Source organism: Anomaloglossus baeobatrachus, chromosome 4 (genome assembly GCF_048569485.1).
Source record: "Anomaloglossus baeobatrachus isolate aAnoBae1 chromosome 4, aAnoBae1.hap1, whole genome shotgun sequence".
In the NCBI taxonomy this organism is placed as follows: domain Eukaryota; kingdom Metazoa; phylum Chordata; class Amphibia; order Anura; family Aromobatidae; genus Anomaloglossus; species Anomaloglossus baeobatrachus.
The window spans coordinates 699,642,340-699,669,113 of NC_134356.1; the positions used below are offsets into that span (position 1 = coordinate 699,642,340).

The following is a 26,774-nucleotide window of genomic DNA, read 5'->3' on the forward strand; positions in this document are numbered from 1 at the left end:
GGCACATTATTCTGTATGGAGGGCTATGTGGGGCACATTATTCTGTATGGAGGGCTATGTGGGGCACATTATTCTGTATGGAGAGCTATGTGGAGCACATTATTCTGTATGGAGGACTATGTGGAGCACATTATTCTGTATGGAGGGCTATGTGGAGCACATTATTCTGTATGGAGGACTATATGAGGCAGTTATTCTGTATGGAGGACTATGTGGGGCCATTATTCTGTATGGAGGGCTATGTGGGTCCATTATTCTGTATGGAGGGCTATGTGGGGCACATTATTCTGTATGGAGGGCTATGTGGGGACATTATTCTGTATGGAGGGCTATGTGGGGCACATTATTCTGTATGGAGGGCTATGTGGAGCACATTATTCTGTATGGAGGACTATGTGGGCCCATTATTTTGTATGGAGGACTATGTGGGGCACATTATTCTGTATGGAGGGCTATGTGGAGCACATTATTCTGTATGGAGGACTATGTGGGGCACATTATTCTGTATGGAGGGCTATGTGGGGACATTATTCTGTATGGAGGGCTATGTGGAGCACATTATTCTGTATGGAGGGCTATGTGGAGCACATTATTCTGTATGGAGGGCTATGTGGGGTACATTATTCTGTATGGAGGGCTATGTGGGCACATTATTCTGTATGGAGGGCTATGTGGAGCACATTATTCTGTATGGAGGGCTATGTGGAGCACATTATTCTGTATGGAGGGCTATGTGGAGCACATTATTCTGTATGGAGGGCTATGTGGAGCACATTATTCTGTATGGAGGACTATGTGGAGCACATTATTCTGTATGGAGGGCTATGTGGAGCACATTATTCTGTATGGAGGGCTATGTGGGGCACATTATTCTGTATGGAGGGCTATGTGGAGCACATTATTCTGTATGGAGGGCTATGTGGGGCACATTATTCTGTATGGAGGGCTATGTGGGGCACATTATTCTGTATGTAGAGCTATGTGGAGCACATTATTCTGTATGGAGGACTATGTGGAGCACATTATTCTGTATGGAGGACTATATGAGGCAGTTATTCTGTATGGAGGACTATGTGGAGCACATTATACTGTATGGAGGGCTATGTGGAGCACATTATTCTGTATGGAGGGCTATGTGGGGACATTATTCTGTATGGAGGACTATGTGGGGCACATTATTCTGTATGGAGGGCTATGTGGGGCACATTATTCTGTATGGAGGGCTATGTGGGGCACATTATTCTGTATGGAGGGCTATGTGGGGCACATTATTCTGTATGGAGGACTATGTGGGGCACATTATTCTGTATGGAGGACTATGTGGGGCCATTATTCTGTATGGAGGGCTATGTGGGGCCATTATTCTGTATGGAGGGCTATGTGGAGCACATTATTCTGTATGGAGGGCTATGTGGAGCACATTATTCTGTATGGAGGGCTATGTGGGGCACATTATTCTGTATGGAGGGCTATGTGGGGCACATTATTCTGTATGGAGGGCTATGTGGGGCACATTATTCTGTATGGAGAGCTATGTGGAGCACATTATTCTGTATGGAGGACTATGTGGAGCACATTATTCTGTATGGAGGGCTATGTGGAGCACATTATTCTGTATGGAGGACTATATGAGGCAGTTATTCTGTATGGAGGACTATGTGGGGCCATTATTCTGTATGGAGGGCTATGTGGGTCCATTATTCTGTATGGAGGGCTATGTGGGGCACATTATTCTGTATGGAGGGCTATGTGGGGACATTATTCTGTATGGAGGGCTATGTGGGGCACATTATTCTGTATGGAGGGCTATGTGGAGCACATTATTCTGTATGGAGGACTATGTGGGCCCATTATTTTGTATGGAGGACTATGTGGGGCACATTATTCTGTATGGAGGGCTATGTGGAGCACATTATTCTGTATGGAGGGCTATGTGGGGCACATTATTCTGTATGGAGGGCTATGTGGGGACATTATTCTGTATGGAGGGCTATGTGGAGCACATTATTCTGTATGGAGGGCTATGTGGAGCACATTATTCTGTATGGAGGGCTATGTGGGGTACATTATTCTGTATGGAGGGCTATGTGGGGCACATTATTCTGTATGGAGGGCTATGTGGAGCACATTATTCTGTATGGAGGACTATGTGGGGTACATTATTCTGTATGGAGGGCTATGTGGGGCACATTATTCTGTATGGAGGGCTATGTGGAGCACATTATTCTGTATGGAGGGCTATGTGGGGCACATTATTCTGTATGGAGGGCTATGTGGAGCACATTATTCTGTATGGAGGGCTATGTGGGGACATTATTCTGTATGGAGGGCTATGTGGGCCCATTATTTTGTATGGAGGGCTATGTGGGCACATTATTCTGTATGGAGGACTATGTGGGGCCATTATTCTGTATGGAGGGCTATGTGGGGACATTATTCTGTATGGAGGACTATGTGGGGCCATTATTCTGTATGGAGGACTATGTGGGGCCATTATTCTGTATGGAGGACTATGTGGGGCCATTATTCTGTATGGAGGACTATGTGGGGCCATTATTCTGTATGGAGGACTATGTGGGGACATTATTCTGTATGGAGGGCTATGTGGGGCCCATTATTCTGTATGGAGGGCTATGTGGGGCCATTATTCTGTATGGAGGACTATGTGGGGCACATTATTCTGTATGGAGGGCTATGTGGGGCACATTATTCTGTATGGAGGGCTATGTGGGGACATTATTCTGTATGGAGGGCTATGTGGGGCACATTATTCTGTATGGAGGGCTATGTGGAGCACATTATTCTGTATGGAGGACTATGTGGAGCACATTATTCTGTATGGAGGGCTATGTGGAGCACATTATTCTGTATGGAGGGCTATGTGGAGCACATTATTCTGTATGGAGGGCTATGTGGAGCACATTATTCTGTATGGGGGGCTATGTGGGCACATTATTCTGTATGGAGGACTATGTGGGGCACATTATTCTGTATGGAGGGCTATGTGGGGCACATTATTCTGTATGGAGGGCTATGTGGAGCACATTATTCTGTATGGAGGACTATGTGGAGCACATTATTCTGTATGGAGGGCTATGTGGAGCACATTATTCTGTATGGAGGACTATGTGGGGCACATTATTCTGTATGGAGGACTATGTGGGGCACATTATTCTGTATGGAGGACTATGTGGAGCACATTATTCTGTATGGAGGGCTATGTGGAGCACATTATTCTGTATGGAGGACTATATGAGGCAGTTATTCTGTATGGAGGACTATGTGGGGCACATTATTCTGTATGGAGGGCTATGTGGGGCACATTATTCTGTATGGAGGGCTATGTGGGGCACATTATTCTGTATGGAGGGCTATGTGGGGCACATTATTCTGTATGGAGGGCTATGTGGGGCACATTATTCTGTATGGAGGGCTATGTGGGGCACATTATTCTGCATGGAGGGCTATGTGGAGCACATTATTCTGTATGGAGGGCTATGTGGAGCACATTATTCTGTATGGAGGGCTATGTGGGGACATTATTCTGTATGGAGGGCTATGTGGAGCACATTATTCTGTATGGAGGGCTATGTGGAGCACATTATTCTGTATGGAGGGCTATGTGGGGCACATTATTCTGTATGGAGGGCTATGTGGGGACATTATTCTGTATGGAGGGCTATGTGGGGCCATTATTCTGTATGGAGGGCTATGTGGAGCACATTATTCTGTATGGAGGGCTATGTGGAGCACATTATTCTGTATGGAGGGCTATGTGGGGCACATTATTCTGTATGGAGGACTATGTGGAGCACATTATTCTGTATGGAGGGCTATGTGGAGCACATTATTCTGTATGGAGGGCTATGTGGAGCACATTATTCTGTATGGAGGGCTATGTGGAGCACATTATTCTGTATGGAGGGCTATGTGGGGCACATTATTCTGTATGGAGGGCTATGTGGGGCACATTATTCTGTATGGAGGGCTATGTGGAGCACATTATTCTGTATGGAGGGCTATGTGGGGCCATTATTCTGTATGGAGGGCTATGTGGAGCACATTATTCTGTATGGAGGGCTATGTGGGGACATTATTCTGTATGGAGGGCTATGTGGGGCCATTATTCTGTATGGAGGGCTATGTGGAGCACATTATTCTGTATGGAGGGCTATGTGGAGCACATTATTCTGTATGGAGGACTATGTGGAGCACATTATTCTGTATGGGGGCTATGTGGAGCACATTATTCTGTATGGGGGCTATGTGGGGCACATTATTCTGTATGGAGGGCTATGTGGGGCACATTATTCTGTATGGAGGGATATGTGGAGCACATTATTCTGTATGGAGGGCTATGTGGAGCACATTATTCTGTATGGAGGGCTATGTGGAGCACATTATTCTGTATGGAGGGCTATGTGGGGCACATTATTCTGTATGGAGGGCTATGTGGAGCACATTATTCTGTATGGAGGGCTATGTGGGGCACATTATTCTGTATGGAGGGCTATGTGGGGCACATTATTCTGTATGGAGAGCTATGTGGAGCACATTATTCTGTATGGAGGACTATGTGGAGCACATTATTCTGTATGGAGGGCTATGTGGAGCACATTATTCTGTATGGAGGACTATATGAGGCAGTTATTCTGTATGGAGGACTATGTGGGGCCATTATTCTGTATGGAGGACTATGTGGGTCCATTATTCTGTATGGAGGGCTATGTGGGGCACATTATTCTGTATGGAGGGCTATGTGGAGCACATTATTCTGTATGGAGGGCTATGTGGGGACATTATTCTGTATGGAGGGCTATGTGGGCCCATTATTTTGTATGGAGGGCTATGTGGGCACATTATTCTGTATGGAGGACTATGTGGGGCCATTATTCTGTATGGAGGGCTATGTGGGGACATTATTCTGTATGGAGGACTATGTGGGGCCATTATTCTGTATGGAGGACTATGTGGGGCCATTATTCTGTATGGAGGACTATGTGGGGCCATTATTCTGTATGGAGGGCTATGTGGGGACATTATTCTGTATGGAGGACTATGTGGGGTACATTATTCTGTATGGAGGGCTATGTGGGGCACATTATTCTGTATGGAGAGCTATGTGGAGCACATTATTCTGTATGGAGGACTATGTGGAGCACATTATTCTGTATGGAGGGCTATGTGGAGCACATTATTCTGTATGGAGGGCTATGTGGAGCACATTATTCTGTATGGAGGGCTATGTGGGGCCCATTATTCTGTATGGAGGGCTATGTGGGGCACATTATTCTGTATGGAGGGCTATGTGGAGCACATTATTCTGTATGGAGGGCTATGTGGGGCCCATTATTCTGTATGGAGGGCTATGTGGGGCACATTATTCTGTATGGAGGGCTATGTGGGCACATTATACTGTATGGAGGGCTATGTGGAGCACATTATACTGTATGGAGGGCTATGTGGGGCACATTATTCTGTATGGAGGGCTATGTGGGGCACATTATTCTGTATGGAGGGCTATGTGGAGCACATTATTCTGTATGGAGGACTATGTGGAGCACATTATTCTGTATGGAGGGCTATGTGGAGCACATTATTCTGTATGGAGGACTATGTGGGGCACATTATTCTGTATGGAGGACTATGTGGGGCACATTATTCTGTATGGAGGACTATGTGGAGCACATTATTCTGTATGGAGGGCTATGTGGAGCACATTATTCTGTATGGAGGACTATATGAGGCAGTTATTCTGTATGGAGGACTATGTGGGGCACATTATTCTGTATGGAGGGCTATGTGGGGCACATTATTCTGTATGGAGGGCTATGTGGGGCACATTATTCTGTATGGAGGGCTATGTGGGGCACATTATTCTGTATGGAGGGCTATGTGGGGCACATTATTCTGTATGGAGGGCTATGTGGGGCACATTATTCTGTATGGAGGGCTATGTGGGGCACATTATTCTGTATCGAGGGCTATGTGGGGCACATTATTCTGTATGGAGAGCTATGTGGAGCACATTATTCTGTATGGAGGACTATGTGGAGCACATTATTCTGTATGGAGGGCTATGTGGGGCACATTATTCTGTATGGAGGACTATGTGGAGCACATTATTCTGTATGGAGGGCTATGTGGAGCACATTATTCTGTATGGAGGACTATATGAGGCAGTTATTCTGTATGGAGGACTATGTGGGGCCATTATTCTGTATGGAGGACTATGTGGGTCCATTATTCTGTATGGAGGGCTATGTGGGGCACATTATTCTGTATGGAGGGCTATGTGGGGACATTATTCTGTATGGAGGGCTATGTGGAGCACATTATTCTGTATGGAGGGCTATGTGGGGACATTATTCTGTATGGAGGGCTATGTGGGCCCATTATTTTGTATGGAGGGCTATGTGGGCACATTATTCTGTATGGAGGACTATGTGGGGCCATTATTCTGTATGGAGGGCTATGTGGGGACATTATTCTGTATGGAGGACTATGTGGGGCCATTATTCTGTATGGAGGACTATGTGGGGCCATTATTCTGTATGGAGGGCTATGTGGGGACATTATTCTGTATGGAGGGCTATGTGAGGACATTATTCTGTATGGAGGGCTATGTGGGGACATTATTCTGTATGGAGGGCTATGTGAGGACATTATTCTGTATGGAGGGCTATGTGGGGACATTATTCTGTATGGAGGGCTATGTGGGGACATTATTCTGTATGGAGGGCTATGTGGAGCACATTATTCTGTATGGAGGGCTATGTGGAGCACATTATTCTGTATGGAGGGCTATGTGGGGACATTATTCTGTATGGAGGACTATGTGTGGCCATTATTCTGTATGGAGGACTATGTGGAGCACATTATTCTGTATGGAGGGCTATGTGGAGCACATTATTCTGTATGGAGGGCTATGTGGAGCACATTATTCTGTATGGAGGACTATATGAGGCAGTTATTCTGTATGGAGGACTATGTGGGGCCATTATTCTGTATGGAGGACTATGTGGGTCCATTATTCTGTATGGAGGGCTATGTGGGGCACATTATTCTGTATGGAGGGCTATGTGGGGACATTATTCTGTATGGAGGGCTATGTGGAGCACATTATTCTGTATGGAGGGCTATGTGGGGCACATTATTCTGTATGGAGGGCTATGTGGGGACATTATTCTGTATGGAGGGCTATGTGGGCCCATTATTTTGTATGGAGGGCTATGTGGGCACATTATTCTGTATGGAGGACTATGTGGGGCCATTATTCTGTATGGAGGGCTATGTGGGGACATTATTCTGTATGGAGGACTATGTGGGGCCATTAGTCTGTATGGAGGACTATGTGGGGCCATTATTCTGTATGGAGGGCTATGTGGGGACATTATTCTGTATGGAGGGCTATGTGAGGACATTATTCTGTATGGAGGGCTATGTGGGGACATTATTCTGTATGGAGGGCTATGTGAGGACATTATTCTGTATGGAGGGCTATGTGGGGACATTATTCTGTATGGAGGGCTATGTGGGGACATTATTCTGTATGGAGGGCTATGTGGAGCAGATTATTCTGTATGGAGGACTATGTGGGGACATTATTCTGTATGGAGGACTATGTGGGGCCATTATTCTGTATGGAGGGCTATGTGGGGACATTATTCTGTATGGAGGGCTATGTGGGGCACATTATTCTGTATGGAGGGCTATGTGGGGCACATTATTCTGTATGGAGGGCTATGTGGGGACATTATTCTGTATGGAGGGCTATGTGGGGCCATTATTCTGTATGGAGGGCTATGTGGAGCCCATTATTCTGTATGGAGGGCTATGTGGGGCACATTATTCTGTATGGAGGGCTATGTGGGGCACATTATTCTGTATGGAGGGCTATGTGGGGCACATTATTCTGTATGGAGGGCTATGTGGGGCCATTATTCTGTATGGAGGGCTATGTGGGGCCATTATTCTCTATGGAGGGCTATGTGGGGACATTATTCTGTATGGAGGGCTATGTGGGGACATTATTCTGTATGGAGGGCTATATGGGGCCATTAATCTGTATGGATGACTATGTGGGGCACATTATTCTGTATGGAGGGCTATGTGGGGCACATTATTCTGTATGGAGGGCTATGTGGGGACATTAATTTGTATGGAGGGCTATGTGGGGACATTATTCTGTATGGAGGGCTATGTGGGGCACATTATTCTGTATGGAGGGCTATGTGGGGCACATTATTCTGTATGGAGGGCTATGTGGGGACATTATTCTGTATGGAGGGCTATGTGGGGCCATTATTCTGTATGGAGGGCTATGTGGGGACATTATTCTGTATGGAGGGCTATGTGGGGACATTATTCTGTATGGAGGGCTATGTGGGGCCATTAATCTGTATGGAGGACTATGTGGGGCACATTATTCTGTATGGAGGGATATGTGGGGCACATTATTCTGTATGGAGGGCTATGTGGGGACATTAATCTGTATGGAGGGCTATGTGGGGCCTGTCACAAACCACCGGGGGGGGTCACTCAGAAATCCCCCGCGCTGGCTACCAGTACGTCACAATCGGGGGGTAACAAGTGGGGGTCACCCCTCCTTTATACCTCCCGACCGACAGACAGAGCACGTGACGCGCTCTCTAGCGCCCCTCTTATAGTCAGGCCAATTATGGAATTGCCCGACAATAAGCAAGGAGGCCGCTATACTACTTATGCCGATTATTGAAGGGTCCCCGGTGAGAGTAGGGTATATATTCCCCCGACCTCCGCGGGCGGAATATATAAAACCTCCCCGAATCTCACTGGCCTCCCCACAATAATCCTTGGCACAACTCGCTGCCACCAACCGCTTCACGGTAACTATTAGCCGAACACACAGACGTGGGATTCAAGATCGAGATAACAGAACAGCCCAAGATTAATTATATAATTTAATCAGCCTAAAGCACACTAGAAACTACAATATATACAATAGGGAATCTACAGAATATACATAGGTCAGAGTACAGTTACAGATAAAGCATGGTTTACAAACAGGTATGCAATTCAATCAGTTACCTTGTGCGTCTGGCCACAGGGGGGCGCTGTAGACCAGGTTTCTAGGAACTCCCACAGATGTTTCCTGCACGTGACCCCCAGCGAAAGAACACTGGAAAATGGCCGAAGTAGGGTTATCAACCTGGGCAAATCCAGGTCCCCTCCTACCTTCGTGACCTCAGAGGGAGCACTGCTCCACCCCTGGCTGGAGTTATGGACAAAATCCACAACATGGAATATGGGCCATAACTTTGCCTGGGAGCGTCGTAGGCGGACGCCGACGCTCTCATTGTGACAGCTATGAATTTAGCTACAGAACGAGAGGTTTCATGACTTGTCTACTAGTTCCCCATTGGCTGATATCACGCCTGGGGTATTTCCCAAGCTCCCGCTCCCATAAAAAAGGGTGTGCCGGCATCGTCCGCATGCGGAGACACCATTTTTATGGTTGCCATATTTATCGGAAATATGGCTTGCGAGATATGAACCATTTTTTACTGGAGTCGTTCTGTCTGGATACTTCCAAGCTTGCTAATTAGATAGCAGCTCCTACCACAGGGTCACGGCAGGGAGTCCTCCTGTGTCCATTGTTCCCACATCATCTCATTTCCATATCATAGGAGATGGCCATGGGATGTGACACCTTCACAGATGCTGGACATTGAGGACAAGAAGGGAGGGGGGCACTGCCAGGGAGTGATGAGCGATTATGACTGGAAGTCATAATTCATCTTCATATCCCGGGATTTGCCTCACACCTCCCCCCTTTTGAGGGCGCAAGGGGGCAGCACACTCCGGTGTTCCCCCGTGCGCCCGTCCGCGACCTCTCCTTGTCGGGACAGCCCGTCTGCGTTACCGTGGTCACGGCCCCTTTTGTGGCGAATGGTGAAGTTGTATTGCTGGAGCGCAAGGCTCCATCGCAACAATCGCCCATTCGTCCCAGAGACGGTGTGCAACCAGCTGAGGGGATTGTGGTCCGTCTCCACGATGAAGTGGCGCCCGTATAGATAGGGTTGCAGACGCTGCAGGGCCCACACTATGGCCAGGCACTCCTTCTCCATCGTGGAATAGGCCACTTCCCTTGGTAACAGCTTCCTGCTCAGGTACAAGACTGGGTGCTCTTGGCTCGCAGAGTCCACCTGGCTGAGCACCGCACCGAGGCCGAAGTCACTGGCGTCGGTCTGTACTACAAACGGCCGCGTGAAGTCGGCTGCCTGTAGCACGGGCGGGCTGGACAGGGCGTCCTTTAGGGCCTGGAAGGCTGTCTCGCAGTCCATTGTCCAATCGACTGCAGAGGGCAGCTTCTTCTTGGTGAGGTCCGTCAAGGGCTTTGCCAGGCTACTATAGCGTGGAACAAACCTCCTATAGTACCCGGCGGTCCCTAAGAAGGACATCACCTGCTTCTTGGTCCTGGGGGTGGGCCAGGATGCGATGGCCTCCACCTTCTCAGGCTCGGGCTTCAGTGTTCTCCCGCCTACCCGGTGACCGAGGTACTGGACCTCGCTCATGGCCAGCTGACACTTTCCCGGCTTGATGGTCAAACCTGCCCGGTGGATCCGCCTGAGCACCTGTGCTAGATGCTCTAGGTGGTCCTCCCAGGTGGGACTGAAGACGGCAATGTCATCCAGGTACGCGGCCGCGTACCCTTCAAGTCCCTTGAGCAGGGTGTTGACCATCCGCTGGAAAGTGGCAGGGGCATTCCTCATCCCGAATGGCATCACCGTGGACTCGTATAGTCCAAATGGGGTAATAAAGGCAGAGCGTTCCCTGGCCTTGCGAGTCAGGGGGATCTGCCAATATCCCCGGCTCAGGTCCATGATGGTCAGGTACTGAGCCCCGGCCAACTGATCGAGCAGGTCATCGATGCGTGGCATTGGGTACGCATCGGCGACCGTGACAGCATTGAGCCCCCTGTAGTCCACGCAGAACCGAGTGGTTCGGTCCTTCTTAGGGACGAGGACTACAGGCGAGGCCCAAGCGCTGTTGGATGCCTGGATCACCCCCAGCTTCAGCATCTCGTCAATCTCCTGGCGCATGTGTTGCTGCACCTCCAGGGAGACCCGATATGCTGAACGCCGGATCGGGGAATGATCCCCAGTGTCCACGTGATGGACAGCCAAGTCAGTCCTTCCGGGCTGGTTGGTAAACAACCCCCGGAAGGGGAGTAGGGTGGCCCACAGCTGGGACCGTTGGTCCTCCAAGAGCTGGTGGCCAACCTCCACATCCTCAATGGATCCGCCTGCCCTAACCTGGGCTAGCATATCCAAGAGGGTTTCCGCTTCTCCCTCCTCGGGCAGGTTGCACACGGGGAGCGCACATGCCTCCCGCTCATGATGTGCCTTCATCATGTTCACATGGAAGGGCTTCCGCCTTCCACGGGCAGGGTCCAGGGTGACCAGGTACGTCACAGGGTTGAGCTGCTGGTACACGAGGTATGGGCCTTCCCAGGCTGCCTGAAGCTTGTCCTGTGGTACGGGGACCAGTACCCACACCTTTTGACCCACTTGGTAGGTCCTCTCACAAGCGTTCTGGTCGTACCAACGCTTCTGATCGGCCTGGGCTTGAGCCATATTGTCGTGTACCAGTTGCGTCAAGGCCTGCATTTTGTCCCGGAAGCGCATGACATACTCGATAACCGACACTCCAGGGGTGGCCAAATCCCCTTCCCAAGCCTCTTTCACCAGAGCCAGGGGGCCCCGCACACGTCGCCCGTACAGGAGCTCAAACGGTGAGAATCCTGTTGAGGCCTGTGGAACCTCCCGGTAAGCAAATAACAGGTGTGGGAGATACCGCTCCCAGTCACGCCCATGGGAGTCGACCAACATCTTAAGCATCTGCTTTAAGGTGCCATTAAACCGCTCGCACAGGCCATTAGTCTGTGGATGGTACGGGCTGGCCACCAGATGTCGCACCTGGACTTGCTTACAGAGGGCCTCCATCAGCTGGGACATGAATTGGGTCCCCCGGTCAGTGAGCATTTCCTGGGGAAAACCCACTCGGGAGAAAATCTCCAGCAATGCGGTGGCCACCTTGTCAGCCCGAATGGACGACAAGGCCACTGCTTCTGGGTACCGGGTGGCATAGTCCACTACCGTCAGTATGAAGCGTTTCCCGGAGCTGCTGGGGATGGCCAGCGGGCCGACCAGATCCACAGCCACCCTCCTGAAAGGCTCATCGATGATTGGCAGAGATACTAGTGGGGCTTTGGGGTGTGGCCCCGCCTTCCCCACTCTCTGACAGGTTTCACACGAACGGCAGTAGGCAGCCACATCGGCCCCCATTTTTGGCCAGTAGAAATGCTGGTTTAACCTGGCCTTGGTCTTAGCGATCCCTAGGTGTCCGGCCATCGGAATCTCATGTGCGATCCGCAACAACTCCGTCCGGAACGGATAGGGTACCACCAACTGTCGGTCCCTGGGCCACGCCTCCGGTGAACCCTGCTGGACCGTGGCCCGGTACAGCCGTCCTTGGTCCCAGACCACTCGCTCCGGGTCCGAGTCCGAGGGAGGCTGTGCCGCCTGCTCCTTAAGAGCTTTCAGGCTGTCGTCAGCTTCTAACGCTGCCTGAAACCCCTGACTAGATGTGGCCAGAATCGACGAGACTGTCACATCTTCGGTCAGTACCCCGGGACCTGTGTCCTGGCCTCCACCTGACTCGGCTGCCACTTGGTCAGAAGGGGAAGAGCTATCGGACCTCCGGGAGGCCCCTTGGCTTCCAGCACTCCCACTGCGGGTGACAGCGGCCACAGCCGCTGCGACCGTGGGTCGTGCCTGCTCCTCCTCCGTTCCTGACCAAGTCGCCGGTTCAGGCAGACCTACCTGGCTTCCTGACACCCCGGTTGTGGGGGAACCATGCACCGAGATCTTACCTGGGAGCACTTCCGCTCCTGGACCGGCCCCAATCTCACCTGCCTGTTCCCCTCCTGCAGCAACAGAACCCCGCTGTGAAATCTCTGGGGACCCCACATTTGCTGTGGTAGCCCCCACCCCACACACTGGTCCTCCCCCTGCAGCACCCTGCTCTCTGCTTATCCCTGCAGAGGGCAACAGATCCCAGCTCACAGGCTGATTACTTGTAGAGGCATTGTCACACCTTTCTCTGACCCCCTCCCCTGTCACAGCTGCAGCTGTGTGTGTGTCTATGGTGTCTGTGCAAGCAGAAATATCAGAGTTCACTCCCCCCTCTCTCACATCATTCATAGATAACACATTAACAATGTCAGGAGTCATGTCCGTACTGGCTGAAGGTTCAGCCCTTGGTGGGGGCCCAAACTGGGAGGTTATCTGCCCCAAATCTGTCCCAAGTAGCACGTTTGCGGGGATCCGATCAGTTACCCCCACCTCCCTCACCCCTCGCCCTGCGCCCCAGTCCACATAAATGTCAGCAACAGGCAGCGCCGGGTCAATGCCTCCAATCCCGGAGACAGCGAGGGTTTTTCCAGGGATCAAGTCTTGGGGGGACACCATCTCAGGCCGCACCAGAGTCACCTCCGAGGCGCTGTCTCGCAGTCCTATGGTCACAGACCGGCCGACGGTGACAGGTTGGAAGCTGTCCAGGGACCTACCACCACCCCCACCCACACAATACACCTTGGGCGGCCCTTGGGACGGGGACGGAGCCGGGGCCTTGGGACGCTGAGGGCACATGGCCTTGAAGTGTCCAGGTAAGTTGCACTGGTGGCACCGTCTTGGTTCTGCCACGGGCCTGGAGAGGGGAGTTGAGGGGGACACCCCCTGCAGTCTAGGGGCAGGTGGGGCAGTCGCAGAGTTCATCTTACCCCCTCTCCAGGTGCTGCTGGTGGCCGCTCTCCTGGCCTCAGGAGCCCGATTGTTGGTGTAGTCATCGGCCAGGGCAGCTGTAGCCGTGGACCCCTTTGGCTTCTGGTCTCGGATGAACTGGCGGAGATCCTCAGGGCAGTTCCACAAGAGTTGCTCTGTGATGACCAAGTCTAGGATCTCCGGTCCGGTGGAAAGCTGCAGGCCTTGGGTCCAGTGGTCGGCAGCTCGGGCAAGTGCCCGCCGGTGGTCAGCCCAGGAGTCCTTTGGTCCCTTTTGCAGGGTCCGGAACTTCTTGCGGTAGGACTCTGGAGTGAGGTTGTACTGTTGGATCAGGGCCCGCTTGATGGTGTCGTAGCCCTGATCTGCCTCAGCAGGCAAGTCCCCAAGGATATCCAGGGCCTTACCCCTTAGACGGGGGGTCAGGTATTTGGCCCACTGATCCTTGTCCAGATGGTGCTGCAAGCAAGTCCGTTCAAAAGCAGTCAGGAAAGAGTCCAAGTCTCCATCCTTCTCCAGCACTGGGAAGTCCTCAACACGGACCTTTGGAAGTTTGGTGTTTTGAAGGTCACATGTGGCTGATGAGGGCCGGAGCTGAGCTAGCTGCAGCTGGTAGTCACGGTCTGCCTGTCGCTCTCGCTCTTCACGCGCTGCCTGCCGCTCCGCAGCCTCACGCGCTGCTTGCCGCTCCGCAGCCTCAGCGTCACGCGCTGCCTGTCGCTCACGCTCGGCCATGAGTATCTCGTAGGTATCCCGGTCTCCAGCCATAAGCCTGGCCAAGGCAGCTTGAAGGAGAGCCTCTGCACCTCTCAGGCCGGAGGGATTGGCAAGTGGTGATCTGCGGCACGCTGCAGAGCCAGGTGATTCACTGTCCATTGCAGAGCGGAGGGCTGGCATCTGGCTCGTTGAGGAACCTTGGGTGAGCTGCTCCTCATCTTGTCCATAATTGCCAGGTTGTGCAATGTCCTCTGCAGAGCTGTTCTCTGGCGTCGGGCTCTTGGAGGGCTCGTGGACAACCTCCTCATTACTGTCCACAGCACCGTACTCCCTCTCTTCGGCTCCTGCTTTAGCATTGGCCAGTTGCCTAGCTCTGCTCCTGGTGCCATCAGCCATTCTTGCAGACTTTTGGTCACTGACACAGAACTGACACCTGATGCCTCCACACACCTTACAGTATCTGCACTCTGACACTCTAGTGTTGAGCTAGTCTGAAGACCCCAGCAGCCACAGCTGCTGCAGGCAGTCTTTAGTGTCTGGGAGTATGGGTCTCACACTCACACACACTATTATCTCGATCCCACCGCTATGCCACCAATATGTCACAAACCACCGGGGGGGTCACTCAGAAATCCCCCGCGCTGGCTACCAGTACGTCACAATCGGGGGGTAACAAGTGGGGGTCACCCCTCCTTTATACCTCCCGACCGACAGACAGAGCACGTGACGCGCTCTCTAGCGCCCCTCTTATAGTCAGGCCAATTTAGGAATTGCCCGACAATAAGCAAGGAGGCCGCTATACTACTTATGCCGATTATTGAAGGGTCCCCGGTGAGAGTAGGGTATATATTCCCCCGACCTCCGCGGGCGGAATATATAAAACCTCCCCGAATCTCACTGGCCTCCCCACAATAATCCTTGGCACAAACTCGCTGCCACCATCCGCTTCACGGTAACTATTAGCCGAACACACAGACGTGGGATTCAAGATCGAGATAACAGAACAGCCCAAGATTAATTATATAATTTAATCAGCCTAAAGCACACTAGAAACTACAATATATACAATAGGGAATCTACAGAATATACATATGTCAGAGTACAGTTACAGATAAAGCATGGTTTACAAACAGGTATGCAATTCAATCAGTTACCTTGTGCGTCTGGCCACAGGGGGGCGCTGTAGACCAGGTTTCTAGGAACTCCCACAGATGTTTCCTACACGTGACCCCCAGCGAAAGAACCCTGGAAAATGGCCGAAGTAGGGTTATCAACCTGGGCAAATCCAGGTCCCCTCCTACCTTAGTGACCTCAGAGGGAGCACTGCTCCACCCCTGGCTGGAGTTATGGACAAAATCCACAACATGGAATATGGCCATAACTTGGCCTGGGAGCGTCGTAGGCGGACGCCGACGCTCTCATTGTGACAGCTATGAATTTAGCTACAGAACGAGAGGTTTCATGACTTGTCTACTAGTTCCACATTGGCTGATATCACGCCTGGGGTATTTCCCAAGCTCCCGCTCCCATAAAAAAGGGTGTGCCAGCATCGTCCGCATGCGGAGACACCATTTTTATGGTTGCCATATTTATCGGAAATATGGCTTGCGAGATATGAACCATTTTTTACTGGAGTCGTTCTGTCTGGATACTTCCAAGCTTGCTAATTAGATAGCAGCTCCTACCACAGGGTCACGGCAGGGAGTCCTCCTGTGTCCATTGTTCCCACATCATCTCATTTCCATATCATAGGAGATGGCCATGGGATGTGACACCTTCACAGATGCTGGACATTGAGGACAAGAAGGGAGGGGGGCACTGCCAGGGAGTGATGAGCGATTATGACTGGAAGTCATAATTCATCTTCATATCCCGGGATTTGCCTCACAGGGCCATTATTCTGTATGGAGGGCTATGTGGGGACATTATTCTGTATGGAGGACTATGTGGGGCCATTAGTCTGTATGGAGGACTATGTGGGGCCATTATTCTGTATGGAGGGCTATGTGGGGACATTATTCTGTATGGAGGGCTATGTGAGGACATTATTCTGTATGGAGGGCTATGTGGGGACATTATTCTGTATGGAGGGCTATGTGAGGACATTATTCTGTATGGAGGGCTATGTGGGGACATTATTCTGTATGGAGGGCTATGTGGAGCAGATTATTCTGTATGGAGGACTATGTGGGGACATTATTCTGTATGGAGGACTATGTGGGGCCATTATTCTGTATGGAGGGCTATGTGGGGACATTATTCTGTATGGAGGGCTATGTGGGGCACATTATTCTGTATGGAGGGCTATGTGGGGACATTATTCTGTATGGAGGGCTATGTGGGGACATTATTCTGTATGGAGGGCTATGTGGGGCACATTATTCTGTATGGAGGGCTATGTGGTGCCCATTATTCTGTATGGAGGGCTATGTGGGGCCCATTATTCTGTATGGAGGGCTATGTGGGGCCCATTATTCTGTATGGAGGGCTATGTGGGGCACATTATTCTGTATGGAGGGCTATGTGGGGACATTATTCTGTATGGAGGGCTATGTGGGGACATTATTCTGTATGGAGGGCTATGTGGAGCACATTATTCTGTATGGAGGGCTATGTGGTGCCCATTATTCTGTATGGAGGGCTATGTGGGGCCATTATTCTGTATGGAGGGCTATGTGGGGCCATTATTCTGTATGGAGGGCTATGTGGAGCCCATTATTCTGTATGGAGGGCTATGTGGGGCACATTATTCTGTATGGAGGGCTATATGGGGCACATTATTCTGTATGGAGGGCTATGTGGGGACATTATTCTGTATGGAGGGCTATGTGGAGCCCATTATTCTGTATGGAGGGCTATGTGGGGCACATTATTCTGTATGGAGGGCTATGTGGGGCACATTATTCTGTATGGAGGGCTATGTGGGGCACATTATTCTGTATGGAGGGCTATGTGGGGCCATTATTCTGTATGGAGGGCTATGTGGGGCCATTATTCTCTATGGAGGGCTATGTGGGGACATTATTCTGTATGGAGGGCTATGTGGGGACATTATTCTGTATGGAGGGCTATATGGGGCCATTAATCTGTATGGATGACTATGTGGGGCACATTATTCTGTATGGAGGGTTATGTGGGGCACATTATTCTGTATGGAGGGCTATGTGGGGACATTAATTTGTATGGAGGGCTATGTGGGGACATTATTCTGTATGGAGGGCTATGTGGGGCACATTATTCTGTATGGAGGGCTATGTGGGGCACATTATTCTGTATGGAGGGCTATGTGGGGACATTATTCTCTATGGAGGGCTATGTGGGGCCATTATTCTGTATGGAGGGCTATGTGGGGACATTATTCTGTATGGAGGGCTATGTGGGGACATTATTCTGTATGGAGGGCTATGTGGGGCCATTAATCTGTATGGAGGACTATGTGGGGCACATTATTCTGTATGGAGGGATATGTGGGGCACATTATTCTGTATGGAGGGCTATGTGGGGACATTAATCTGTATGGAGGGCTATGTGGGGCACATTATTCTGTATGGAGGGCTATGTGGGGACATTATTCTGTATGGAGGGCTATGTGGGGCCCATTATTCTGTATGGAGGGCTATGTGGGGACATTATTCTGTATGGAGGGCTATGTGGGGCACATTATTCTGTATGGAGGGCTATGTGGGGACATTATTCTGTATGGAGGACTATGTGGGGCACATTATTCTGTATGGAGGGCTATGTGGGGCCATTATTCTGTATGGAGGGCTATGTGGGGACATTATTCTGTATGGAGGACTATGTGGGGCACATTATTCTGTATGGAGGGCTATGTGGGCACATTATTCTGTATGGAGGGCTATGTGGGCACATTACTCTGTATGGAGGGCTATGTGGGGCTCATTATTCTGTATGGAGGGCTATGTGGAGCCATTATTCTGTATGGAGGGCTATGTGGGGCCATTATTCTGTATGGAGGGCTATGTGGGGCACATTATTCTGTATGGAGGGCTATGTGGGGACATTATTCTGTATGGAGGGCTATGTGGGGCCATTATTCTGTATGGAGGGCTATGTGGGGCACATTATTCTGTATGGAGGGCTATGTGGGGCACATTATTCTGTATGGAGGGCTATGTGGGGCACATTATTCTGTATGGAGGGCTATGTGGGGACATTATTCTGTATGGAGGGCTATGTGGGGCCATTATTCTGTATGGAGGGCTATGTGGGGCCATTATTCTGTATGGAGGGCTATGTGGGGCACATTATTCTGTATGGAGGGCTATGTGGGGCACATTATTCTGTATGGAGGGCTATGTGGGGCACATTATTCTGTATGGAGGGCTATGTGGGGACATTAATCTGTATGGAGGGCTATGTGGGGCCATTATTCTGTATGGAGGGCTATGTGGGGCCATTATTCTGTATGGAGGGCTATGTGGGGCACATTATTCTGTATGGAGGGCTATGTGGGGCACATTATTCTGTATGGAGGGCTATGTGGGGCACATTATTCTGTATGGAGGGCTATGTGGGGACATTATTCTGTATGGAGGGCTATGTGGGGCCATTATTCTGTATGGAGGGCTATGTGGGGCCATTATTCTGTATGGAGGGCTATGTGGGGCACATTATTCTGTATGGAGGGCTATGTGGAGCCCATTATTCTGTATGGAGGGCTATGTGGGGCACATTATTCTGTATGGAGGGCTATGTGGGGCACATTATTCTGTATGGAGGGCTATGTGGGGCACATTATTCTGTATGGAGGGCTATGTGGGGCCATTATTCTGTATGGAGGGCTATGTGGGGCCATTATTCTCTATGGAGGGCTATGTGGGGACATTATTCTGTATGGAGGGCTATGTGGGGACATTATTCTGTATGGAGGGCTATGTGGGGCCATTAATCTGTATGGAGGACTATGTGGGGCACATTATTCTGTATGGAGGGCTATGTGGGGCACATTATTCTGTATGGAGGGCTATGTGGGGACATTAATTTGTATGGAGGGCTATGTGGGGACATTATTCTGTATGGAGGGCTATGTGGGGCACATTATTCTGTATGGAGGGCTATGTGGGGCACATTATTCTGTATGGAGGGCTATGTGGGGACATTATTCTGTATGGAGGGCTATGTGGGGCCATTATTCTGTATGGAGGGCTATGTGGGGACATTATTCTGTATGGAGGGCTATGTGGGGACATTATTCTGTATGGAGGGCTATGTGGGGCCATTATTCTGTATGGAGGACTATGTGGGGCACATTATTCTGTATGGAGGGATATGTGGGGCACATTATTCTGTATGGAGGGCTATGTGGGGACATTAATCTGTATGGAGGGCTATGTGGGGACATTATTCTGTATGGAGGGCTATGTGGGGCCATTAATCTGTATGGAGGACTATGTGGGGCACATTATTCTGTATGGAGGGCTATGTGGGGCACATTATTCTGTATGGAGGGCTATGTGGGGACATTATTCTGTATGGAGGACTATGTGGGGCACATTATTCTGTATGGAGGGCTATGTGGGGCCATTATTCTGTATGGAGGGCTATGTGGGGACATTATTCTGTATGGAGGACTATGTGGGGCACATTATTCTGTATGGAGGGCTATGTGGGCACATTATTCTGTATGGAGGGCTATGTGGGCACATTACTCTGTATGGAGGGCTATGTGGGGCTCATTATTCTGTATGGAGGGCTATGTGGAGCCATTATTCTGTATGGAGGGCTATGTGGGGCCATTATTCTGTATGGAGGACTATGTGGGGACATTATTCTGTATGGAGGACTATGTGGGGTCCATTATTCTGTATGGAGGGCTATGTGGGGACATTATTCTGTATGGAGGGCTATGTGGGGCCCATTATTGTGTATGGAGGGCTATGTGGGGTCCATTATTCTGTATGGAGGGCTATGTGGGGCACATTATTCTGTATGGAGGGCTATGTGGGGTACATTATTCTGTATGGAGGGCTATGTGGGGCCATTATTCTGTATGGAGGGCTATGTGGGGCCATTATTCTGTATGGAGGGCTATGTGGGGACATTATTCTGTATGGAGGGCTATGTGGGGCACATTATTCTGTATGAAGGGCTATGTGGGGCACATTATTCTGTATGGAGGGCTATGTGGGGCACATTATTCTGTATGGAGGGCTATGTGGGGCACATTATTCTGTATGGAGGGCTATGTGGAGCACATTATACTGTATGGAGGGCTATGTGGGGCACATTATTCTGTATGGAGGGCTATGTGGGGTACATTATTCTGTATGGAGGGCTATGTGGGGCACATTATTCTGTATGGAGGGCTATGTGGGGCACATTATTCTGTATGGAGGGCTATGTGGGGCACATTATTCTGTATGGAGGGCTATGTGGGGCACATTATTCTGTATGGAGGGCTATGTGGGGCACATTATTCTGTATGGAGGGCTATGTGGGCCCATTATTCTGTATGGAGGGCTATGTGGAGCACATTATTCTGTATGGAGGGCTATGTGGGGACATTATTCTGTATGGAGGGCTATGTGGGGCACATTATTCTGTATGGAGGGCTATGTGGGGCACATTATTCTGTATGGAGGGCTATGTGGGGCACATTATTCTGTATGGAGGGCTATGTGGGGCACATTATTCTGTATGGAGGGCTATGTGGGGCACATTATTCTGTATGGAGGGCTATGTGGGGCACATTATTCTGTATGGAGGGCTATGTGGGGCACATTATTCTGTATGGAGGGCTATGTGGGGCACATTATTCTGTATGGAGGGCTATGTGGGGCACATTATTCTGTATGGAGGGCTATGTGGGGCACATTATTCTGTATGGAGGGCTATGTGGGGCACATTATTCTGTATGGAGGGCTATGTGGGGCACATTATTCTGTATGGAGGGCTATGTGGGGCACATTATTCTGTATGGAGGGCTATGTGGGGCACATTATTCTGTATGGAGGGCTATGTGGAGCCCATTATTCTGTATGGAGGGCTATGTGGGGCACATTATTCTGTATGGAGGGCTATGTGGGGCACATTATTCTGTATGGAGGGCTATGTGGGGCACATTATTCTGTATGGAGGGCTATGTGGGGCACATTATTCTGTATGGAGGGCTATGTGGGGCACATTATTCTGTATGGAGGGCTATGTGGGGCACATTATTCTGTATGGAGGGGTATGTGGGGCACATTATTCTGTATGGAGGGCTATGTGGGGCACATTATTCTGTATGGAGGGCTATGTGGGGCACATTATTCTGTATGGAGGGCTATGTGGGGCACATTATTCTGTATGGAGGGCTATGTGGGGCACATTATTCTGTATGGAGGGCTATGTGGGGCACATTATTCTGTATGGAGGACTATGTGGGGCACATTATTCTGTATGGAGGACTATGTGGAGCACATTATTCTGTATGGAGGACTATGTGGGGCACATTATTCTGTATGGAGGGCTATGTGGGGCACATTATTCTGTATGGAGGGGTATGTGGGGCACATTATTCTGTATGGAGGGCTATGTGGGGCACATTATTCTGTATGGAGGGCTATGTGGGGCACATTATTCTGTATGGAGGGCTATGTGGGGCACATTATTCTGTATGGAGGGCTATGTGGGGCACATTATTCTGTATGGAGGGCTATGTGGGGCACATTATTCTGTATGGAGGGCTATGTGGGGCACATTATTCTGTATGGAGGGCTATGTGGGGCACATTATTCTGTATGGAGGGCTATGTGGGGCACATTATTCTGTATGGAGGGCTATGTGGGGCATATTATTCTGTATGGAGGGCTATGTGGGGCACATTATTCTGTATGGAGGGCTATGTGGGGCACATTATTCTGTATGGAGGGCTATGTGGGGCACATTATTCTGTATGGAGGGCTATGTGGGGCACATTATTCTGTATGGAGGGCTATGTGGGGCACATTATTCTGTATGGAGGGCTATGTGGGGCACATTATTCTGTATGGAGGGCTATGTGGGGCACATTATTCTGTATGGAGGGCTATGTGGAGCCCATTATTCTGTATGGAGGGCTATGTGGGGCACATTATTCTGTATGGAGGGCTATGTGGGGCACATTATTCTGTATGGAGGGCTATGTGGGGCACATTATTCTGTATGGAGGGCTATGTGGGGCACATTATTCTGTATGGAGGGCTATGTGGGGCACATTATTCTGTATGGAGGGCTATGTGGGGCACATTATTCTGTATGGAGGGGTATGTGGGGCACATTATTCTGTATGGAGGGCTATGTGGGGCACATTATTCTGTATGGAGGGCTATGTGGGGCACATTATTCTGTATGGAGGGCTATGTGGGGCACATTATTCTGTATGGAGGGCTATGTGGGGCACATTATTCTGTATGGAGGGCTATGTGGGGCACATTATTCTGTATGGAGGGCTATGTGGGGCACATTATTCTGTATGGAGGGCTATGTGGGGCACATTATTCTGTATGGAGGGCTATGTGGGGCACATTATTCTGTATGGAGGGCTATGTGGAGCCCATTATTCTGTATGGAGGGCTATGTGGGGCACATTATTCTGTATGGAGGGCTATGTGGGGCACATTATTCTGTATGGAGGGCTATGTGGGGCACATTATTCTGTATGGAGGACTATGTGGAGCACATTATTCTGTATGGAGGACTATGTGGGGCACATTATTCTGTATGGAGGACTATGTGGGGCACATTATTCTGTATGGAGGGTTATGTGGGGCACATTATTCTGTATGGAGGGCTATGTGGGGCACATTATTCTGTATGGAGGGCTATGTGGGGCACATTATTCTGTATGGAGGGCTATGTGGAGCACATTATTCTGTATGGAGGGCTATGTGGGGCACATTATTCTGTATGGAGGGCTATGTGGGGCACATTATTCTGTATGGAGGGCTATGTGGGGCACATTATTCTGTATGGAGGGCTATGTGGGGCACATTATTCTGTATGGAGGGCTATGTGGGGCACATTATTCTGTATGGAGGGCTATGTGGGGCACATTATTCTGTATGGAGGGCTATGTGGGGCCAACTATACAATGCAGAAGGCAATGTGGAGGCCGTCATAATATTTTATACTTCATGGAGGGTTATTTGAGGGCTGTTTTGGGGGCCATTATACTGGTTTGAGGTGTATGTGGGGGTCACCATACTTTGCTGGAGTAGCTGAGGGGGTACAGTAGGGTCATCACATTGTGTGTGTGGAGTGCACGGCGGGGCACAGTATTTGGGGGGCACTTTTGTGGGCTTCATACTTTATCTTCAGGAGGAGGGGAGTTGCTGAATTCGGGGAGATCTTCATTTCTGCTGCTGTTTCCAGATTTCCCTTTGTTTTTGGATCTATGGAAATCAAAGCTCTGGAAGTTCCTGAAAAGTCTCTGCAGTAGTGGAATGTGTCGGGGTCCGCGCCAGCGAGCATCACGTCAGCTGACCTGGCCCCCCGCCACCGACCCCGGGTACGAGGGGACGCGCTCACCAGCCAAGTACTCTACTCTCCTCATTAACCCTTTCATGTCATCTAATAATTACAGTGAAGTCTGTGTCTGGGCCTAAAAAAAAGGGGGCAAGAATGTGATCTATAGAGAACTAGCCCCGGCCTGTGTGCGGGACACGCGTATACCTTATATACAGGCTCCGGTGTATACAGACTCTTATATACAGGCTCCAGTGTATACAGACTCTTATATACAGGCTCCAGTGTATACAGACTCTTATATACAGGCTCCAGTGTATACAGACTCTTATATACAGGCTCCGGTGTATACAGACTCTTATATACAGGCTCCAGTGTATACAGACTCTTATATACAGGCTCCAGTGTATACAGACTCTTATATACAGGCTCCGGTGTATACAGACTCTTATATACAGGCTCCGGTGTATACAGACCCTTATATACAGGCTCCAGTGTATACAGGCACCTTATATACAGGCTGCAGTGTATACAGACCCTTATATACAGGCTCCGGTGTATACAGGCACCTTATATACAGGCTCCAGTGTATACAGGCACCTTATATACAGGCTCCGGTGTATACAGACCCTTATATACAGGCTCCGGTGTATACAGACTCTTATATACAGGCTCCAGTGTATACAGACCCTTATATACAGGCTCCAGTGTATACAGGCACCTTATATACAGGCTGCAGTGTATACAGACCCTTATATACAGGCTCCGGTGTATACAGGCACCTTATATACAGGCTCCGGTGTATACAGACCCTTATATACAGGCTCCAGTGTATACAGACCCTTATATACAGGCTCCGGTGTATACAGGCACCTTATATACAGGCTCCAGTGTATACAGACCCTTATATACAGGCTCCGGTGTATACAGGCACCTTATATACAGGCTCCGGTGTATACAGGCACCTTATATACAGGCTCCGGTGTATACAGGCACCTTATATACAGGCTCCGATGTATACAGACCCTTATATACAGGGTCCGGTGTATACAGACCCTTATATACAGGCTCCAGTGTATACAGAACCTTATATACAGGCTCCGGTGTATACAGACCCTTATATACAGGCTCCGGTGTATACAGACCCTTATATACAGGCTCCAGTGTATACAGACCCTTATATACAGGCTCCAGTGTATACAGGCACCTTATATACAGGCTCCGGTGTATACAGACCCTTATATACAGGGTCCGGTGTATACAGACCCTTATATACAGGCTCCAGTGTATACAGACCCTTATATACAGGCTCCGGTGTATACAGGCACCTTATATACAGGCTCCAGTGTATACAGACCCTTATATACCGCCCCCTGTGTATACAGGCACCTTATATACAGGCTCCCGTGTATTTAGACCCCCATATACCGCTCCCCATGTATACAGGCATCTTATATACAGGCTCCAGTGTATACAGACCCTTATATACAGGCTCCGGTGTATACAGACTCTTATATACAGGCTCCGGTGTATACAGACCCTTATATACAGGCTCCGGTGTATACAGACCCTTATATACAGGCTCCACTGTATACAGACCCTTATATACAGGCTCCAGTGTATACAGACCCTTATATACAGGCTCCAGTGTATACAGACCCTTATATACAGGGTCCGGTGTATACAGACCCTTATATACAGGCTCCAGTGTATACAGACCCTTATATACAGGCTCCGGTGTATACAGGCACCTTATATACAGGCTCCAGTGTATACAGACCCTTATATACCGCCCCCTGTGTATACAGGCACCTTATATACAGGCTCCCGTGTATTCAGGCCCCCATATACCGGTCCCCATGTATACAGGCATCTTATATACAGGCTCCAGTGTATACAGACCCTTATATACAGGCTCCGGTGTATACAGACTCTTATATACAGGCTCCGGTGTATACAGACCCTTATATACAGGCTCCAGTGTATACAGACCCTTATATACAGGCTCCGGTGTATACTGGCACCTTATATACAGGCTCCAGTGTATACAGACCCTTATATACAGGCTCCGGTGTATACAGACCCTTATATACAGGCTCCGGTGTATACAGACCCTTATATACAGGCTCCAGTGTATACAGGCACCTTATATACAGGCTCCGGTGTATACAGACCCTTATATACAGGCTCCGGTGTATGAAAGAAAAGTTTTTTTCAGCTCACCCGTAGTATTTTTTTCACCTGGCTCCAGGACCCAGAACGGTGCAGGGATATAAATTCCGTGTTCAGGAATATAAAGCAGCAAGTGGTGGAAATTCCTTTCCTGATCCAGCACGTCCGAGATAGATGTGAATTAAAAATTCATTTTATTGAAAAATTGTTAAAACACCAATCATCAGAATGACATCCAAAAAAATGTTTTCCCTTAAAAAGAAAGCGTCTTACGCGTTTCTGGCTATTGTGGCCCTTAGTCATAGACGACTATGACTAAGGGCCACAATGGCCAGAAACGCGTAAGACGCTTTCTTTTTAAGGGAAAACATTTTTTTGGATGTCATTCTGATGATTGGTGTTTTAACAATTTTTCAATAAAATGAATTTTTAATTCACATCTATCTCGGACGTGTTGCTGGATCAGGCTCCGGAGTATACAGACCCTTATATACAGGCTCCAGTGTATACAGGCACCTTATATACAGGCTCCGGAGTATACAGACCCTTATATACAGGCTCTGGTGTATACAGGCACCTTATATACAGGCTCCGGAGTATACAGACCCTTAT

The 26,774-nt window shown here is 49.5% G+C and overlaps 1 protein-coding gene across 2 annotated transcripts in view; it reads right to left on the reverse strand.

The window, feature by feature from the left end:
* PCOLCE (procollagen C-endopeptidase enhancer) overlaps positions 1-26,774 on the reverse strand; it is a 62,616-nt gene that overhangs the window by 28,598 nt on the left and 7,244 nt on the right. The window lies entirely within an intron of this gene.